Source organism: Talpa occidentalis, unplaced genomic scaffold (genome assembly GCF_014898055.3).
Source record: "Talpa occidentalis isolate TD23 unplaced genomic scaffold, MPIMG_talOcc4v2.1 talOcc4.16, whole genome shotgun sequence".
Classification (NCBI taxonomy): Eukaryota; Metazoa; Chordata; class Mammalia; order Eulipotyphla; family Talpidae; genus Talpa; species Talpa occidentalis.
This window is the reverse complement of record NW_023601653.1, coordinates 30,307,966-30,321,731: the sequence shown is the minus strand read 5'-3', so window position 1 is coordinate 30,321,731 and position 13,766 is coordinate 30,307,966. Positions and strand designations below refer to the sequence as shown.

The window sequence follows — 13,766 nt, the reverse complement described above, 5'->3', positions numbered from 1 at the left end:
TTTTGGTAAAGCTGACAGACATGTTGCTGATGTCCCTCAAAGACAGAGTCAGAAAGGAGGAGGAGACCTTTTTGTTTTTGTTTTTGTTTTTTGCTTTGGTTATTTCTTTTCTTTTCTTTTTTAATTGTTGCTTTGAAGGGTAATGATTTCTTTTCTTTTTTAAATTTATTTTTATATTTTTTATATTATTGTTCATTTTTGAACAGTATTTGCTTCCCCCCGCCCCTATTTGTTTTTGACTCTTCCATAGCCCTGACAGAACTAGGAATGAAGGAATAAGAATCAAGAAGTGAAAAACTCTTCTCTGCTTAAGTATGAGCATATGGAGTAACGGTAAATTCGGATGACAGTCAGAGACCTTCAATATACAACATTTATGAGCTGTACAATGATGCACAAAGCAGTAGCCTTAGTTTGAATTTATATATCCCAAACAATCCTAGTGTTACTAAGACAGTTTCATTTTTTACCTTTGAACAATAGCTGTGTTGTTGGGGAAAGAAATCTTGCAGACACATAAACAAATTGCTCGTGCATGTCTGGGTATTGCATAGTGTACTGGTTATGACCATGGATCTTGGAGTCAGGCAAGGGGTTCACAATCCCCAACAGGCTGCGTAACTCCTGGCAAGCTATTCAATATCTTAGTACCTCTGTTTCTCCATCCATATTATGGGAATAATATAATTTACCTCACGAGTTGTTGTGAGGATGAAATGAGTTAATATATATAAAGCATTTAGAATACTATTATCCTTGATAATCTGACATATGCATATGGCATATATTATGTTTGAAATTCCTAACAAGCCTATACATAGGTATTATTAGTCCCATTTTACAGAAGAAAGCTAGTAACTATTGGAGTTGAAAGACCTTGATCTAAATTCTACTTTTTTAGCTGTTGGCCAGCTCAAGATATTAAGAAATAACTGAATTAATATTTAGGAGATAATGCCTACCTCCCAATATTGTGTTAGAACTGATTGAGCTGATGAATGTAAGGCACTTTGCAGAATGTCTTGCAAATGTTAGCAGGTCTGCTGCATTGCACAGCTCTGACAAGCACTGTTCATATTACATTCTATAAAAATGGAACCCAATTTAATTTCCAATACAGAAATCACTATTCAATCATATTCAACCTCTTTTGGATAGTTTTTAGTGATGAAAAACTCATTCCATCACTTAAGTGGTCTATTATTTCTGAGGATTTTTAAGTTTTAGGAGATTCCTGATTGTGATGAACTGAAATCTGTCTTACAATATGGACTCACTGAGCCTGGAGTTCTGCTTTTTTGAATAGCCCAGGATGAGCTGGTCCTACAGTCCTTGCACAGGGTGAGTGAGGGACAGGCAAGGGTCAAGGATATCTATGCACAGATTGTAGTGGCCTGTGAACTTATATGGGGGAAAATGACATTTTTATATTCATTATTTCAAATTAAATTTAGATACCTTTCAATTATGAATGGAGGCCAACAAACCCAGTAATTTTAATTTTCCCAATGACCTTGTCAACAACAGAAATCACATACATTTTCACAGTATATGAAATATGATTTCAGTTGTTCTAGAAATCTTGACATATCATTGACAGCATAGCTTTGAAAATATAGAGGTTCTTAGGCTTGTGGCTGGCTGCATTTATAATTTATTGTGTTAATATAAATATTATATGTTGCTGAGTCACAAACTTATTTTTAAAGATTTTTTGTAGTGGTTGTTGAACAGCCAATTTTTTTATTATTTCTTGCTTTGAAATAGTCCTTGATGACATCCTTGGCCTGAGACTGTTTGCAATAGTCCTTATCTACCATAAAATCACAACCAACCATTTTACTGGGTTTCTGCTCTGTCAGTTTTACAGAGGCCCCCCAATTTTTTTTTTTTTACAGAGGCCTAGCATACCCTAGTTTCTTGTTGTTGTTAACCTTAATTAAGTTGATTTGATGTTCAGCAAAAGGGCCTTCCACCAATGTGATATAGATAGATTCATCATAGTTATATGCAAAGGCACAAAGATGGGCTTGGTGCTTGTCTAAGGCTTTGGCAGTTTCTTGAATTCCACTTGCTAGGCCACCGTGGATGAAGGCAGTCTTCAGCACTGCTTGCAAAGCAGTATTTTTTTAAGATCCATTTACCTATGCCCACAAGAGCTGGGTTACAGGCCAGAGGTTTAGGGGGGGTGAGAGGATTCACCAGAGACAGAGTGGGGCACAGAACAGGCAGACCGTCTTGCAAAGCAGTATTAACATCCTTTACACCTCCAGAAGCAATGCCTTCCTTGGGCATGGTGGTGGGTTACAGGTGGAGCTGAATCTAAATGCAACTGAGCCTCAGCCTCCTCACAACATGGTGGTGGTAGGATTTAAAGGTAGTTTGATAACATATTTCAATATAACTGGTCTCGTTGTAAACCTCCTGTGCATTTAAAAACATTGTTCTAAGAAAGCATCCATAAGATTCACTGCACAGCCAATGGGCAACAAATGAGTATAAACCCTAGTTCCTTGTTGCTGAGTCAGGTCTTCAAATACTAGAAAACCGCTGTTTCCCCAAACCTCTTTTCCTGAATAAAGAAGGTTTCTAGTATTCTGTTTCAGGGCATAACTTGTCACTGGGAAGCTGCAGTCTGGGAGGAGCCAGGAGGAAATGTGATCCTCCCACTGGAGAGATGGAGCTAGACAGGAATCCAGCCAAGGGCTGACACAGAGAGAAGTGCCATGCTCCAGCAGGTACAGATGGTGCAGAGGCCAGCAGGAAATGGGAGGTATTTAGACAGTAGTCCATGTGGATGGAGGATGAAGGTGGTAGTAACCCAAAATAGCAGAGACATCCCAACTAGAGGACAGAGATCAGAAGCGGAATGGAAATAACATGTCAGGCATCATACTAGACAATGCACAGACAACATTGGTCTTATCCTCCCAGCAAACTGGCATGGTGGGTATTATTTCTCTTATTTTATACACGAGTAAATGAAAGTTCAGGAAAGATCTAATCACTTATCCTAGTTTATCCAGCTGCCTACAAAACCAGGCAGAGAGACAGGTAGCACTTGGGAAAGTGTGTTAGCTGTCTAGCAAACTCTGGCTGGGGTGGGGGGGGGGGCAATTCAGCTATTTGGGGGTGACCTGGGGAATTAGGCAAGATACTAAGACCCGACAAACAAAATAGAATCCACTTTGCAATGAGACCCCAAATGGCACCTGGTCTCAGAAATAAAGGGAAGTATACACTGACCCTTTCACCTCAATGCTTCTGTTCTTGATGGTCCTTCTGGCTGAATCCTACTAGCCCCTCTTGTATTACACCCAAACCCCACTCTTTTCTCTATTACATAGACCAAATATCTATCATCTACTTTCAGGGACCTCAGCTGATTTATAACATATTTCCTTGGCTTTCACTTAGATGTTTTCCCTCTCCTCCTGGTGTAACTTAATAAAGACATACAAACTGAAGCATTTTTCTTTATCTGAGATTGCCTGTTAACTTACAGAATCACGATGGAGTGATTTTGAGCCAGACTGTCAATAAATATATTCCTAAATCAATCTTTATTCATTCTAAGAAAAATGTCATACTGATATTTAATCAAAAATACAGTCAATGAGGTTTTTGAAAAAAGATGAATGTTTTCATTATGTCCTTTTTCCTCAAGCATTTTGAAACCCACTTGTGCAAACACTGTTTAAAAATCACAATGCTATTTATTCTTTATGTGAAAGATTTATTGCCTGTACATTAAGGAGTCTGAAAAGGCATGTAAAAGATAGTATTCATCAGTTCATAGATGCTTGGATGCACCATAATAGTGACAGAATTCATTGCAATTTACTGGGAAAGTGCTATTAATAGAAGGTATTCTGGGAGATGAATCTGTGAACAAGGTATGCTCTCTGCCCTCGAAGAGCTTTTCATTTAGTGGCAGACATAGAAATAACGCAGAAATGTTCATACTAGAGAAACAGCAAAGCATTAAAGAGCAATTATCTTCTTCCCAGCTAGAAATAATGTTTAGAGGGCAGGCACTGTCTTTTCCCCTCTTCCCTCCCTTCTTTCTTTCTTCTTTTAATTAACTTTAAAAATCATTACTGGCATCTAATACACATGCATCTTTTAACTGATTTCTAATAACTTTCAGGTGGATGTGTTGCATTCAACTATTCTTATTAAATATTTTGGCAAACTGATTTGTTTATTCAAACTAAAAGATTTTCCTTAACAATCTCTTGGATGGCGATGATGTGATGATAATGTCAGATTTGACATTTAGGAATAGTCTGGGAGTTATAAGTCAGGCCAATTCTCTGAGCCTTGGTTTGTTTGCAGTTGTCATTGCTGGGCTAAATGATCTCCAGTGTCTCAAACAGCACAGCTTTAACATTTCTGCACTTCACTGACACCAACACCTGACAAGGCCATTTTATTTCTGTAGCCCATCACCCAGTTTCATAATGGTTATTTGGTTCTACAATGGCCACAGTAGCGAAATGTCAAGTTGTTTTGAGTACCATCTTGCAGTAACATGGTTTAGCCTTTAGAAAAGTTGTGTGTGTGTGTGTGTGTGTGTATTTAAGGTATGTTACTGGTCAAAACAATGAAAATGTCTATGTAAAATAAAACTTCTCTATAATTTTATTAGCTGCTGCTGCTAAGTTTCTTTTTACATAATACCAAAAAGACTTTATGAAATTAAAATTAATTCTCCTGCCTATAATAGCTTATGAACTTTCAACCAAATGAAAATTACTTTTATGTGAATCTGGAAAGAGATCCTTGTTATTGAAGCAGCCATGGTTTTCATCTTCAGAATATTTAAAAGTACATTGTTAAAATGTAATTTATGAATATTTCAAAAATCTTCCTTAAAAATCTATTTCTTTGAATTAAAATATTGAGTGCTTTGAAATAAAATGGAATATATACTGCACACTTAAAGAGCTTTATTGTTGAGGTTCACAAAGCTTTAGAAGTGTGAGATATATTAAAAAGCATTAGCTTTTGCTATTTATGACAATTCCATAAGGGTAGGTAAAAGAATAGTCTTAAGAACACTTTCCTTTTTAGAAAATTAATGTCTTTTAATTATTGATATTTTGAGTTCCAGTTAAGCACCATATGTTTGGGTTAAGCCTTTAACCTTGCTTTAATGCAAGTAAATCCCAGAGGAAAGTGTCAGCAGAGGCAAAGTAGCCTAGCTGAGACGTGGAATAAGGAATGAGGAGCAGTAAGAAATGAGGAGAGCTGAGAGAGGAAATGCCCAAGCAACTGAAGTCCTCCTGGCTCCAACATGAGTTCCTCCAAGACTCCTACCTCATATCCATGAAATTCTGCTTTCGAGAACACACGTACAATTATCAGTTGCTTAAGGCTAACCCCTGTGCCTCTTAAAGAGGGATGTTTGAAGCTGTAAAATAAATAAATGAAATGATGACAAGAGAGTGTAATTTACTGAAGTGTGAATATGCCTTAGGCAATATAAAAAAATCTAGTGAGTTACAACTCTCCAACAGAACAGTTCTTTAAGACTTGCACACATTTGCCTCTGTCAAGCACTACCATGTATCCACCAGAGGAAAGAACCAAAAAACCTGCAGTGTTGTTCAAATAATGTTAACATTCAAGCATTAAATAAGCCCTCAGTGCAATAATATTTCAATGGCACTTGCAAGTACAGTGTGAATATAAAACGTTCTCAAAATTTGGGATCCTAGCAATAACATTGTCAATAGAAGGTAGATAAAAATAGTAGCATAAGCCCCCCACCCCCTCCACCTTTTGTAGGTCAGTGCTCACTGCTGAGTGTACTGTAATTATGTACACTAAATGAGCTACAGCTTGAGCTAATAATACCATACTGAGTACTAGAAAGCTGTAATTATACAACAACATAATGTATGCTTGGCAAAATTTTCAGTATTGGGGAAACTACTGTCAAATAGCATCTGGCAAAGTTAAAAGTCCAACTTCGGGGCTAGAATAATTGGTCTAGACTGAACTATTCAGGGCATTGTGGCTCAAGTGGAATAGCCATGACTATTAGACAACCAAATCCAATGATAATGAATACATTTAGAAATAGTCAAGTCTTAAATCATAGTCTCATTACTTTAAACACAAAGCACTTCCAAGACTGAACACCTGCAACACAACCATGCACTATGCTGGGTGCCTAAGATTTAAGAAAATCAAAGAAAACAGGAGAAGGAGAGAGAATTCCTGACTGCCAATTGCTCAGTGTCACACATAATTATGACACAGGGTAAAGTTGTGTTTTCATAGAGATATATACGAATAGCTACGAATAAACAATACCACTGACAGCTGTTTTCTTTAATGATGACCTACAATAAATCACTACTGTATTGTTTTGTTTGAAAACATTTTCCTTAAACCTCATGATCTCAAATGTTCTGATAGAATAGCACAGTATCACCTTGATAAAAAAAGTTTTTATTATGATTTTTCTCTCCTTGCTAAGCCTTTATATTTTACTTTCAGTCCTACCTACTCCACTAATGGCAGCTGAGATTATTCTATTGTTATAAACTTGTCTTTCCATCTGTCACACATAATGGATACAGAGAATTCCGTTATCTTTAATAAAGGTTAATTCTAGTGTTTCCTTTGCATGCCTTCACTCTGAATTCTGTTTAGCTTACAAAAAGTTTTATGTAGAAATATATTCGGCGGTGTTTAAAGCACTTGTGCTTTAATTATGCAAATACCACACTTCTACTCTGGTAGAAATTATTTGTTGGTCAAGTGATACATTGGACATTTTAGATAATAAAGAAAAGTTAAGTCTAAAATATTTCATTGTTTATAATAACTTGTTTCTAAAGGCATCTAGATTTCTTATGACTATTTTGAGATATATCCAGGTTCTTCAGTTGTGTGTTTTCATGGAAATCTTGTGCAAGTTTATTATGACAGAGCACAATTTTATTTAGTACGTCGTTCAATTCAGGGAATGGTGTATATATTTTGATGCAACTGACCTCCTGAAGTTCTTATTAAGCAATAAATTTATATGAATAGAAAAAAATTTATATGAATAGGCAAAAATGAGCACTTTAACTTAGCTATTTTTGATACCATCATTTAGGATACTATTCAAGAGATTATCCCCCCCCCTCTGATATATGCACTTAAATTTTCTTTCCTTTGTGAGTACTGGTAAGGATATTCAGAAGTTTTTAAGCACAACTATTCAAAGAGCCAAAGAGTATTGATTACTGCTCTGCTACTGAGATAAAGGAGTACAAGTGGTTTGACCCTTTTGTAACAATGCATTCCTGAAATTTATAATTATATGGCAAAAAAAGGACCAGGCATATGAATAAGGCAGCCAAAGTAATTATAGGTATTTATTATGCAGAATTGAATAGGTTAATCATTGAAATGCAAAGCAGAAATTACCTGTACCATTAAACTAGACTAGCTAATTACTATAGTGTGCTCCACTCGGATTCAATTCATTGTTTCTCTTGTTATATGTAGGTCATTAGATTATTGGTTTCTTATCTGTTTCAGAGAATTACACAGTCTTCCTTCCTTCCTTCCCTTTCCTTCTTTTTTTCCTTGCTTCCTCTCCTTTCTATTTTTTTTTTTCAGAAGGAATAATCCCTACAAACTAAGAATAAAAAAAGACTATGGGTCTAATATGAAAATTTAGTAAGAATGTTAGATACAAGTTTCAGTCACCAAATCAATAGTGTTCTTCTGCATCAACAATATCCAACTAAAGATAAATTCTATGCTGTCATCTATAATAGCACTCAAGGCTACAAACTATGAATTTAACCAAATAAATAATACATAAGATCTTTATGGAGAAAAGTCTTTGAATTTATTTAAGACCACGAAGGGCTAAATGAATAGAGTGCTATAGTATGCTCATAGAAGGAGTGGCAACAGTGTAGGGTATTAGTTCTCTAAAACTAGCCTATAAATTCAGTTCTGTCCCAATTAAAATTCCAATAGGAATTTTTAAAAATGAATCCAACATACTTAAACTTATTAAGAGACTAAATACATTATAAATAATTAAAGAAAATTTGAAAAACAGCATTGAAAAGGGATGATTCATTGCCTGGTATCAGACAGCTGATATGTGCAGGTGGAGAAAGGACTGGCAAAGTGTTTAATAGATCATATTAGGGAAACAGCATTTTAAGAAAGAAAAAAACCGTTGGATTTTTAGCTTTATACCAATGCTCCTCAAACTTTTTTTCATTATTGGTCTCCTAAGAAGACTTTTTGTTTTAAAGATTTATTTATTTATACATACAAGAACTGGGGTCTAGGCCAGAGGTACAGAGGGTGAGAGGCTTCACCAGAGGCAGAGTGGGGAGCAGAACAAGCAGATATACTGAAATATACCACTGAGGGGAGCAGAGCAGTGGGACCAGACAGGAGAGGTCTACTGTGCCACATGGGTAACTCCCTGGCTGTGGATCAAACTCATGCCACAGTGGCTGGTGATAGCTTGATAGTGTTGTGTCTTTAACCCCTGCACCACCAGGAGGTCCCCTTAAAAAACCATTTAAGACACTTTTTCCCAATGACACAGATATAATGTGTCTGAAGTGAGGACACCAGGTATTACACAGAGTTTCCTCTCCCCTCCCACCTCTTTGAGGCCCATTCCCTTTTCAAAGGAAGCGATACTCACCAGGAGATACATCCTTTATTTTTCCAAATAGATTTCTTGGAGCCCAACACCTGTGTTGTTTTACCAGAAGCATCCAGAAATATATGAATTCCACTTGGGTTCAAAGTGGGACACCTTCTGAAATGAAGTCAAGGAAAGAGGAGGTCCATATTAAATTACACTCCATTTCCTGACATTGACTCCCAATTCCTCCCTCTACTTAGCTATGGACAAGCAAGTTTCATTGGAAACCCCAAACCCCAGTTGGGCACAGAGCCTCCAGAGAAGGAACCTTTCTCAGTGCAATAAAGAATTAAGAAATACCTCCTGATGTGTTCTTTTTTTTGCAATCTGGTTGCCTACCCTGGAGGACAGGCCTCCTCTGTATTGAGTGAGAAGTAGACTGGAAGTAAATATTACACTATCATATGGGAGGATCCAGGCACAATAAAAGAAAATAAACTGTTCACTTAGGTGAGCCAACAAAGACCAACAGGTATGCAGAGGTGGGTTTCAAAAGACTTTTGTTGTTGCTCATGCTAATGAGCGCTTTGGGTGTGGCTGACTTGGGCAGCTCTCTGAAATGATAAATGCTATCTTTAATTCTAGCCAAAATGTTGACATCTGGATCTTCACAGGAGTCTGCCTTTTTATCCCTCAGAAATCAGAGTAAATCCATATTGGTTTAGCAACATAAATTCATGACTTTCACCAGTGGCGTAATTCATGCTGGCAAATAAAAATGACTTCCCTTGCTTAGGTGATTTTAGAAGTGAGTTACTAGGAGAGCATCAACTCCCAAGGGTAACCCATTAGCGTTGTACCAAATGGCAACAGATGCCAGCAGTAAATTGTAAACAGTGATTGTGCAATCAGCTGTGAGCTCTTAGAGCCCAGGATCTGTGGGCATTTAACCACTCGCACTTCTGTCACACATTCTTTCCAAGGAGAAATTCCATGTTTTATTTATCTGATCAGGACAACAATGACACTTAGCTGGAAAGGAAGTAAATGATGATGCAAATCATTTGTGTTTTTTTCCAGGTGAGGAAAAAAAGCACTATATTGGTGAATTTAGCATTTGGAGATAAATTTGTAATTCCTTGATGGCAACAGAGAACAATAAAAGCAATTTTACCTGTTCTAAAGATTTGCTCCCTTCCCTCCCACCAATGAGGATTAAAAAGAAATGTGCAGGATGCTTTACCAGATTGGGGGATCTGAATCCTTTAGATAAGGAGAAGGGATTGGTCTTCATCACCAATCAATATTCCTCAAATAGAATTAGAAATGCTTCCTGTGTAGAAAACTGTTTACTGAATGGAAACTTTATTACCTGGGTAATAAATTCAGTGATATCAAGGTCATTCCTTTATAGAAAAAGGTCCTTCTGCCCATCCTTTTATTAATTTACATGTACTTAAATATGCCTTTGAAGTATTCTTCTATTTTTTTTTTGTGGCTTTAAAACATTCATTTTATTTTCAAAGCCAGTTGAACATTTTTTGAGAGAATGTCAAATTTTAATCTACAATTTCCTCCTTTCACCCATTAGTAAGCAGGGACTTAATAAAGGTCCATCATCAGAGGGTGGAGGGCTGCTCCTACCCTGGGGCCTTTCCTTCCCTGATATTGACACTTCTTTTTGCAACATTTTGCATTATGGGTTACCTTCCTAAACCAGGTCATATTGCTCTCAACTCAGAAAGCCAGACTCTTTAACCATGAGATTGTTTTCATAAGGGAAGCTTTGTATTAGTGAGTGGTGCTATGGCAGGAGGATGGCAGAGTCAGTACTCCAGAAAGGAATGCAGAAACGTGCAGGCATGGGGAAAGGGTTTTTATTTATTTATTTTTTTATTTTCAGATCTAGGGCGGGGTGCAAGGCAGACTAGGGGCAGTAAATCACAGATTATTAATAATATTTGTGGAATAGCTACCCTCTTCTGGTTATCAATTTAGAATGATCTGTGAGTTTCATCAATGATGTTATCAACATCCTGGGAAGGATCAGAAATATCTCACTAAGCATTAAGCAACCAATTACCATGGCCCTGAGCAGTGTGATACACAGACATCTAAAGCAGGAGTCAAGTGATTATTCTTGGTTCGGGTCCTACCAGATCACCATCTGAAAAACAGTGATTTTTAAGAAACAATTAAAGAAACTGGTGAAAATAAATCACTTTTGAAGATGGTGCCTAGGAGACACAAGTATGGTGCCTGCTTCACCTTCTGATGCCTTCTGCTTCTTCCTTCTCCCCCCATCATCTGTCCTTAGCTTAGCACGGGGTTAGTGACTCGATAGCTGGGGTGACTCACTGATTCAGGTTGTGATAAATTATTTTTCCCTAAAGATTTTGAAGTATTGGGGTGGGGGGAGGGAAGAAGAGTGATCAAAAAGAGATTAATGCAAGTGTGGATAAAATTATAACTGGATTCACTAACCATGTGAATGCATGTTCAGTTACTAATAAATATCTGATATTCCTTTAACTCCCTACGACTTCTGTCCTTTAGATCTTAATCAGTCATATTTGAAATCTATTCTTTCATGCCTCTACTTGCCTTTGTCAACTCACCTAAGTGAACTGAGTATTCTTTTCCTTTACTTTTTTTAAAAGACATTTATTTATGTGTAGAAGAACTGGAGTCTATGCCATAGGTGCAGGGGGTGAGAGGATTCACCAGAGACAGAGTGGGGAGCAGAATAGGCAGATTGACTGAAATACACTGCTAAGGGGAGCAGTGGGCCAGGCAGGAGAGGTCTGCGCGCCATGTGGGTAGCTCCCTGGCCAGAGATCAAACTCAGGCTATGGTGGTGATAGTGCTGAGAGTAACCCTGATGTTACCAAGGAGGCCCCATGAGTATTCTTTTTCTTATTGATTCTTTGTTATGCCTGTATAAGAGTTTTTCTTTCTTTTTTTTTTTTAAAGATTGATTGATTGATTGATTTATACAAGAACCGGGGTACAGGCCAGATGCGCGGGAGGGTGAGAGGATTCACCAGAGACAGAGTGGGGAACAGAACAGGCAGACTGACAAAATACACTGCTGAGAGGAGCAGTGGGCGAGACATGAGAGGTCTGCCGCGCCATGTGGGACCCTGGCTGGCTGGCCGGGATTGAACCAGCGCTGCAGAGCCTGCAGAAAGCTTCACAGTTCTGCACTCAAGCACCTGTGCCACCAGGGGAGGCCCATCAAGAATGTTTCAAAAATCTCTACAAAGAGCTTGAAATCCAGTGATTTGTATCACTCCTAAGCCTTTATTGGCCCTTGGAAACTTATTTTGCTTTCTTTCTCCTTCTCTATTTTTTTCATACTTTCTTTTTCTTCTTTGCCCCCCTTCCACCAGTCTCTGGAGATTGTAGACTGCTGTTATTTCAACTGCCTCTCAATCCTGCCCCTTCATTCTCCTCCTAGTGCACAACTGACCTAGGTAGTGTTCTTTCAAGTGAGTGGCACTCAGCATCAAAGATGGATGGGAATACATATTGCTCTAACATGGAACCTTATGACATGGACAGGAAAGAATGGGAGTCCAGATAGTGTTCTCCAAATCAAGACCCAATAATCTCATCAGAAAAAATGCTTTTCATTTCTGCTGTTTGCTTGAACAAAGAATAAATTTAAAAATTTAAAAACACGTCTCTCATACATGGAATGGACATGTGTCAAAACTTAGTCAAATCATTAATGAAGTAATCAGCAGAAAAGTAAAACTGATTCAGGGGATTCCTGGTGGCATAAGGGGTTAAGTCACAGCACTATGAAGCTATTGGCAGCCACTGCAGCATGAGTTCAATCCCCAGCCAGGGAGCTAACTCACATGGCACAATGACCTCTCCTGTCTCAGCTGCTGCTCCCCTCAGCAGTGTATTTCAGTCAATCTACCTGTTCTGTTCCCCACTTTGTCTCTGGTGAATCCTCTCACCCTCTGCACCTCTGGCCTGTACCCCAGTTCTTGTATGCATAAATAAATAAATCTTTAAAAAATAAAACTGATTCAAAGAGCATTTGCATAAACGGGTGTTTAAAGTCATTTGAAAAAAGTTAGAATATGTGTATAGTATGATCCCATCCTTTTTTCTATTTGGACTATCAAATGTCTGAGCCTCTACACATTCGGGGGGAGGACTATCTTCTCCCAATAAAACTATAATACCACCCTTGTAATATATTAAGTATATGTACATGTGTGGTTCTACTTCTAAGTTCATTATTTTATCCCATTGGTTATTGTTTCCCTTACTGATATCACATTGCTTTGCTTTAATTAGTGTTTTTATAATAATACAGCATATTATTATTCTTTTTTTCCATGAGTGTCCCAGTTATTCTTGGATCCTTCATCACTGAGGTAGTTTTAAAATATGGGCAATTTAGGATGGTGTCAAAAGGAGGTTCCTTGTCCTGGCCCCCAGTGGAACATCTAGGTTAACCAGTGGATCTGCACCCAGAATATCTCATATTTTGGGGTGAAACTGGAAGACCAGGAAAACTTCACCAGAATGGAAACAGAGGCGATTCATGCTTCACTGAACAAGAGGTGGGTGGAGAGCAAAGCCTAGGGGCTGGTCTTTGGGGGAGGGAAGCTGTAGTACAAACTGTGGCACTGCTGATGGCCAGAAACCCTGGGGAAGGGATTGCTGAATGGTATAGCAGTACACCCAGCAGGTCAGGACTGAGTGAAAAGAACAAGGAAAATGCACTGTGCTGGCTTCCCCTCTGCACCATTTGGACTGACCTTGTGCCTCTCATTGACAGCACATGGACAGCAGTTACAGGCCTAGAAACCCAGAGAGGAAGACTCTTGGCAGTGTCACAGACAGGAGCTTTTCCAAACCCTTATGCCTGAGCGCATTAAGATCAGCAGTGTAACTCTTCCAGGTTCCTCACTCACCCCATAATTCAGCAGGTGCAAGATCAGGTCTCTAGACCTGAGTAGCCTCAAAAGGTCAAGCATCTAAAATCATATGAAACCACAGTGCCACCTTCTGGAAACGTAGGAGTAGTTCAAACCTTTAAGTTACTGCTGCAGATTTTAAAAAAGAAAGAAAATCTAAAGCAGTGAACCGAGTAGATCAAAAAACACAACAC

General features: G+C 38.2%; 1 long non-coding RNA gene across 3 annotated transcripts in view; it reads right to left on the bottom strand.

Annotated features, from left to right (window-relative positions):
* The window catches only part of LOC119247483 (uncharacterized), an 85,890-nt gene that overhangs the window by 32,373 nt on the left and 39,751 nt on the right, over positions 1-13,766 (bottom strand). The window contains exons 5-6 of one of the 3 annotated variants that reach the window (XR_005125765.2): positions 10,713-10,796; positions 8,687-8,803 (exon numbers count right to left, since the gene is read on the bottom strand). The exons of 1 other annotated variant lie outside the window; for it this stretch is intronic. This is a non-coding gene — a long non-coding RNA (uncharacterized LOC119247483). The remainder of the gene's footprint in view (positions 1-8,686; positions 8,804-10,712; positions 10,797-13,766) is intronic. One more of the 3 variants, XR_005125767.2, reaches the window with a different exon arrangement.